The 7,500-nt window shown below is 48.8% G+C and overlaps 1 protein-coding gene across 2 annotated transcripts in view; it reads right to left on the bottom strand.

Annotated features, from left to right (window-relative positions):
• Positions 1–4,829: 4,829 nt before the first annotated feature.
• inhbaa (inhibin subunit beta Aa) overlaps positions 4,830–7,500 on the bottom strand; it is an 18,753-nt gene continuing 16,082 nt past the window's right edge. Inside the window, exons 2-3 of one of the 2 annotated variants that reach the window (XR_014598861.1) lie at positions 7,097–7,500; positions 4,830–7,032 (exon numbers count right to left, since the gene is read on the bottom strand). The exon at positions 7,097–7,500 is cut by the window's right edge and continues 881 nt beyond it. The gene's annotated coding sequence lies outside the window, so the exon portion shown is untranslated. The other variant, XM_084034176.1, reaches the window with a different exon arrangement.

Below are 7,500 nucleotides of genomic sequence, written 5' to 3'. Positions count from 1 at the left end.
TCCACACGGCCGATATCACAAACATGTTTCTCACTTCAGGGTTCTCCTCCATGTGATGGAAGGGGAGGAGGAGGAGGAGGAGGGGGAGGAGGAGGAGGAGGAGGAGGAGGGGGAGGGGGAGGAGGTCAGGTACATGATGAGGCTTGGAGATGATTTAAGGAGGACAGGGAGGAGGAGTGACTAGTTAGAATATGACAGCAGGAATCCCTCTGAGGAGGTCCTGGATCAGGTCTGGTGGTTCAGGTCTGGTGGTTCAGGTCTGGTAGATCAGGTCTGGTGGAGCAGCAAAGAGTTCAGAGTCAGAACTGATGACATCCATCAACCAATCCGAGCCGGAGAAGGTGATGGTGAGGTGCTTCATGTAAATTCCCTTATTTCTGCTTTGTTTCAAGTTTCAGATGATTTTGAATGGATGTTTATGTATTTATGGTTGACAGGATGGGACTGGGACCAGGACTAGGACCAGGGTTTAGAGCAGATGCTGGTTCCCCAGAAGAGCTTTCAAATGTCCGAAATGCCTTGAATGCATCATGAAATGTTTGAAACCACATGAGAGCGAGGTTCATGTTCCCCAGATGATTTAGTGTCGGCCAGACGTTCAGGATCCCTGCTGCTTAAGGAGTCCTTGAACGCACCACCACCGAGGAGAAGATCTAAATGTTACCGTACCAGGCGGAGACCTGAACCAGGCCCGGGGCCCGGCTCGCCGACAGACAGTGAGCGAGGTCACTGATGATGCTGTGTGAGAAGGCGGCGTGGGCGATGACAGCGAGGGCGTTCCCAGTCAAGGGGCTGATGGGAAACAAATGGCGGCCGTTAATCACCCTGGAGCTCGCTGCTGCTCTCACTCAGACTCGACACGGGTTCCTGGACTCGGGTCTTACATGTAATCCACTTGGCTGCTTTCTGTCTCGTAAAGCTCCTCGTAAAGTGGCGGAGTGAGGAGGATCCGTCCTGTAGTGGGTTTGCTCGGCTGTAAATCAGGACCCTGATCCCGATCCCGAACATGTCACTTTAAAACCATTGACATATGTGGGCTAGTAGTTCACTGTAGTCTGTCTGGTGGACCACATACGTTTCCTGCAGGGTTGCAATACTCTATTCTGGTCCAGTTCTCAGAGTCTCTGGATTGTCTTGGTTCTGGCCTGGTTTTGACCTAGTTCTGGCTGTTTCTGACCTGGTTTCTTGCCTGGTTCTGGCCTGGTTTCTGACCTGGTTCTTACCTGGTTTCTGGTCTGGTTCTGGCCTGTTTTCTGACCTGGTTCTTACCTGTTTTCTGGCCTGGTTCTGACCTGGTTCCTGGCCTGGTTTTTACCTGGTTTCTGGTCTGGTTCTGGCATGGTTTCTGACCTGGTTCTGGTCTCAGTGGCAACACCGACCTGTATCGACTGAACAGTTGTAGCAGAAGCCTCATTTAGGTCTCAGCTCAGCTGGTTGCAGGATGACAGTCTGAAGCCTCCTCGGGTCCAGACCTCAGACCACAGACCCGGTCCTGCAGACCTGAGACGGCGTTCCTGCGGTGGATCAGAGACTCTGCGTGATGCCTCTTAGCTTGTTGTGTTGAAGACAGTTGACGGAGTTGAAATAAATGAGCAACTACTGAAAGCAATTAAGTTGTTTTGGTCCAGATGGCCGCCGATGTGGTGCACCGCAGCCCGAGGTCTGGCTGATTCACGGGTCCAGATCCGCGTGTTTCATCCTCCGCTGGAAGCGTGAACTCACAGCTCTTCTAAAGATAAACCTGTTGTTAATCTCAGCGCTGAGTCATGGGGGTCACCAGGTGCACCACTCCTCCTCCCCAGACCGTCACAGGTCCGATCCCCACGTCAACGCTGACAGTCCACAGGCCACCCGGCCACCGGTCCACAGGTCCACCGGTCCACCGGTCTGCTGGTCCACCCTCAACTCCGTCCTGCCCGGGGATCCTCACGTGCTGGAGGTCTCCGTTGGTGCATGAGGACATTACCCACAAATCATAGCGTTGTGATGTTAAACACAGGATGAGAGGACGACGTGGTCCAGACCCACACAGGATCAGCTCCTCTTCTGGATCAGCACCAATGTGGTTTTGTCTTCATGTCACAGATGAACTTGTGATGCTGAATGTGGATCATACAACAAGCTGAAATCAGGAAGTCAAGTAAAAACGTGTATTAGCGTCGTCATGGTAACAGGATTCATATTTAGACCATTTCAGCCTCTCAACTATTAACCAGGAGAGGAGGTTTCCCCGACAGTTCAGGGTTTAATTAGGACTCCTTTCTGGCCACCATGTTGCAGGTTCTGGTTCAGCCCTGGTTCAGTCCTGGTTCAGCCCTGGTTCCAGGCCCCCCTATGAAGTAAGTGTCCCGATCGTTTCATGAAGGTGAAACCAGGCAAAGCTTCTCCCCAACACCACCATGATCACCAAGAGTCCTTGAAGGCCAGGTAGGGAGCAGGTCTGGATGGTGGACCGGTTAGAGTACACAGGACTTTCACCCAGCAGATGGATGTTAGGACTGAGTAGGACTTTTTGTTTCTTCTCAACGAGACAGTAGATGAGTTTGTCTCTTCCTTCTCTGGAGGTCACATCTTATTCGTTCAGTCTAAATCCCAAATGACTTGACCTGGACCGTTGAAAGGGAACTGGTCTGAGGGTCTGGACCTCCTCAAACGCCGTCGGACCACGGCAGCCGCCCTGTGGACAGGAAACACCCTGCTGTGATCTCTCATCCATGCACACAGACGCTTTTAGTGCTGGACCCCAGACGGTTTTAGTGCTGGACCCCAGACGGTTTTAGTGCTGGACTTGGTGGACCTGGTGCTTACATTCCTCCGGATCTCACGGTTCAGACCTCCGAGATCCAGCTGTCAGACGGCTGAGGAGGAAGTGATGGCGGCTTGAGACCCTCACGGGCCGGATCAGACCCTCAGCTCCTCCTCCTGCTCGCGTTGATTCCTTTTGTCCAATAGGAGCGTCACATGATGAGGTATGTATGTTGTACACTGTGTGTGTGCGAGTGTGAGTGTGCGTGCGCGTGAGTTTGAGCGTGTGCGTGTGCGTGTGCGTGCGCGTGCATGTGCGTGTGCGTGTGCGTGTGCGTGTGCGAGTGCGAGTGTGTGTGTGTGTGTGTGTGTGTGAGTGTGTGTGCGTGTGTGTGTGTGAGTGTGAGTGTGTGTGCGTGTGAGTGTGTGTGCGTGTGTGTGTGTGGGGCGTCTCGTGAGCAGAGGTGGATTGTGTTGATGAGGTCATGCAGTGAGGAACAAAGCTACTTTTATTTTGAGACTGAAGAGTGGAGAGTGGATGTGGTTTGGGTAGTCCTGGTCTGGGACTTGGATGGGGACTCGGTCCTGTTATGAACACGTCTGATGCTCTGATGTCATGTCACGCAGCACATGTGAGGCGAACAGGTCACATGCAAACACTCACACACACACACACACACACACACACACAGTGTTTCCTGGTTTGTCCACCACAATGTTTCAGCCATCTTTAAAGCTGCGTTCATGGGCGTGCAGTTTGCGGAGTGGTAAGAGCCCATGCAACGTACAAACGTTTGAATCCCGGCCCGAGGTCCTTTCCTGCATGTCACCCCCTCTCTCTCCTATGTTTCCTATCTGTCCACGGATAATAAAGGCGTCTATGCCTAAAAAAAATCTTTAAAAAAAAAGCCACGTTCTGACTGGAAGGAAAGTCTCCGTTAGCGGGTCAGTGTTAGCAAGTCCCCTTTAGCGAGTCAGTGTTAGCCAGTCTCAGTTAGCAGGTCTCCGTTAGCGGGTCAGTGTTAGCAAGTCTCTGTTGGCGAGTCTCTGTTAGCGTGTCAGTCTTAGTGAGTCTCCGTTAGTGAGTTTCCGTTAACGGGTCTCCGTTTGCAGGTCACTGTTAGTGAGTCTCCGTTAGCGGGTCAGTGTTACTGAGTCTTCATTAAAGGGTCTCCGTTAGCGGGTCACCGTTTGCGAGTTTCCGGTTAACGGGTCTCAGTTAGCGGGTCTCCATTAGCGAGTCTCTGTTGGCGAGTCTCTGTTAGCGGGTCAGTGTTAGTGAGTCTCCGTTAGCGAGTTTCCGTTAACGGGTCTCCGTTAGCAGGTCAGTGTTAGCGAGTCTTAAAGGGTCTCTGTTAGCGGGTCTCCGTTAGCGGGTCAGTGTTAGCGAGTCTCCATTAAAGGGTCTCTGTTAGCGGGTCTCCGTTAGCGGGTCAGTGTTAGCGAGTCTCTATTGGCGAGTCTCTGTTAGCGGGTCAGTGTTAGTGAGTCTCCGTTAGCGGGTCTCCGTTAGCGAGTTTCCGTTAACGGGTCTCCGTTAGCGGGTCTCTGTTAGCGAGTTTCCGTTAACGGGTCTCCGTTAGCGGGTCTCTGTTAGCGAGTCTCCATTAGCGGGTCTCCGTTAGCGAGTCTCCGTTAGCGGGTCTCCTTTAGCGGGTCTCCGTTAGCAACACCTTTTATTCGTTAGCAAACACAGAAGTCATTGGAATTACGGATTCAGTTCGACCACGAAAGGCGACTTTGGTGGAATTCCCTTTAAAACTGACAGTTTTTGACAAGGGGCGGGGCTTAGCCTCTACTGGAACATTCTGGGCTCTCATGGATCCTGTAAAGGTTCCTTCCATGTGTTTACCTTCAGTGAATGTGATCCTCCGGCCGGCGTTGGCGAGCTGCTTTAAAGCCGCCGGGCTCCGGCCGACCTCCAGCCGACCTCTGACCTTTCTCCTCATGTATCACAGCTTCAGAGCGGCATACTTGCGTCGGCGTGAGGAAATGAGTTCCTGCTGCGTCTCCTCCTCGCTGCGACCTCGACCCCAAACGCTCGACCTCCGGCGCTGGAGAAGCTCAGCGGCAGCTCTCGCAATCACATTTTAATACGTGTTTAACGAGGCAGCTTTATATCGCTCCGAACGGCAACACGACCGTCGGCCAAGAGCCTGCTCGCTTTACAGCCTTTACAAATTGTAGCGCAGCGTCGGCTTAACGTCTCAAACAGCCGCAGATTCCTCACAGTAACTTTAAATTGCAGCGTTGCTCTCTTTATTGCTACGAAAGTGCCATAAAAGCAGCAAAGGGCGTCGGTTTTAATGGAGCGCCAGCGGCCAATCAGAGAGCACCAACGAGGCGTTCTGGTGAATGTGGAAGCAGAAGAAGACGGCGGCGTGTTGAAGCAGCAGAGACACAGTTCATGGTGTACATCCTTTAAACTTTAATGTGAAGCAGAAAACAAAACAAGAAAATAAATTAGATTAGAAAAATGCCACAAGCACATTTGATTTGTACAACAAAGCAACGCAACGAGTCTCCGTTTCCATATATACAGAATAAAAACACTTTTTATTCTTTGTCCACTTCCTTCAGTGTCCACAAAAACTTCTTTTCTTCTTTTTTTGTTCCCACTTTTTGAGGCTGTTTTTTTTCCGTCGCCATGACGACGAGTTCGTCCCAAAGAGTCCAAGAAGCAGCTCGTCCAATCAGAACAGGAGACGGGTTTCAACGCCTCCATCGACACACAAACATCGGACTAATTTGTCTTTTTCATGTTTACGATGAGATTGGGTGAAAGACTAAAGCATTGTGGGAAAATGAGTTCTTGATGTGCAAAACCTAAAATTAATCTGAAATCAAAACCTAAAACGCATAAATAAAACATTTTACAAACTTCAGGAAGTCGAGCATGAACGTTTCGCTGCATGAAACGTCAACAAACAAACAAACAAACAAACTGGACTCTTTGGTTCTAAAGGAAACTATTCTTTTATTTTACTGTGTTGAACTCAGAACATGAATAAAGAAAGTCAATATTTCATTCAGGTTGAATGGAAAGTCTCAGGCTTTTCTTCTGAACTACAACTGACCTTCGTCATCATGGATGTTGTAGTCCAGTCAGCTGTTTGTGTGAAAACGTTGACTTTCATTCTTCAGTGACGTCTCGACTCATTTTTACTTAAAACAGGTTTGTTGCTGAAAATGATCACTCATGTTGTCAAATTCATTTTTTCCTGTTTTTAAACACTTTTAGTCAGACATCGTACGAACAGTTGTACGTAGTTTTGTTGCTTTAAGAGAAAGATTTCTACAAAATACATGAAATCTGAGTTAAATGAGCGTCTGAAAGAATCTTTCATGTAGAAATAAAGTCGATGAAGACACGTGTTTTTATTCGTACTTGTATTGTCTTTGCTAATGCTAATCACATCCAGTTAGCTAACGTACTGTAAACGTGGATTTAAGGGCTTTGTTCTCATGGTGACGTTAGCGGTGCGTGGCTGGGTAGCTCGGCTAGCCGTCACAGAATATCGTATCTCAGACGAGTCCGAATCATGCTGCTCTCTTCGCGCCACGTTCATTTTCTAATTATTTAAACACGATAGATGCTAGCATTCGTTGCTAACTGAGGGGCTAGCATTGCATCCCTTCGCGTTAAACGCGTCAGCTGATTTTCTTTTATCCAATCAGAAGTTTCTGAACCTGCAGTTCCTCTAACGACATCAAATCATCATCTTACAGGTAAAAACGTACACGAGGAGAGTTTTGTTGATTGGAATACTTCAGTGGCGATAAAATAAATAAAACGTTTCGAGTTTGTGGATCTGAGACGACGTCGGAAAAGTTAAATAAAGTTGTAAATATGAAAAACAGATCAAAACTGATGAAGTCGGCGTTTCTAGCATCCTGATAACAGCCGATAAGCGTGGTAGTTTGATTGACAGGTGGCTCAGCCAATCACACGCTGCTCTGAGTCCTTCAGAAACCCCCCAGGAGACGTAGCGACTACACCTGTCTCACTGCATGGGGGTGAGACAGCTCCGTCTTCAGTCTAATCTGAGTGTCGCTATAGTGCAAAACATAAAGACGTTTGTAACGTTTCTTTAAAAAACAAAAACGATAATAAATCAACATAATAACACAAACGCAGCCAAAAAATATTATTAACAACAATAACAATAATATTATTAATATACTTACTGACAAGAATAATTATAACATCATCAACATGGTAACCATGGTAACATATAGAAGTGTTTGGTTCCAGCAGCCGGGCCAACTTGTTTCTTTCAAGTATCTCTCAATGCGCACACACACACACACGCACGCACGCACACACACACACACACACACACACACACACACACACACACACACACACACACACACACACACACACACACATCACAAATTAATATTTCCAAAACAAATCAAATAGAAAAGAGTCTTTTCTTCTCATCCGTTCAGAAAAGTCTGAAAGGGAGCGAGAGCCGAAGTAAAGACGATGTGATACGTGAAACAAGTTGCATAGTTCGGAGATTCGCGTGTTCGAGTCCCGCCGCGTCTCTCGGACCGGCGGTCACGGCGCTCCAACGTCTCGGCCACATAAATAAGCGTCGCTCCTCCGTTTGTAACAAAAATATATTAGATCTCTTTCTGTCGTGTTCGGTGAAAGTGCCGCCGTGAGACTCGTTGAGTTCTGCTGGATGAAGACGGAGGATCAACCGCCGGAGGTTCAACCGCCGGAGGGCGACGGAGGAGGTGGAG

This window comes from Eutrigla gurnardus (assembly GCF_963514095.1).
Source record: "Eutrigla gurnardus genome assembly, chromosome: 18".
In the NCBI taxonomy this organism is placed as follows: domain Eukaryota; kingdom Metazoa; phylum Chordata; class Actinopteri; order Perciformes; family Triglidae; genus Eutrigla; species Eutrigla gurnardus.
This window is presented reverse-complemented; position numbering and strand designations above follow the sequence as displayed.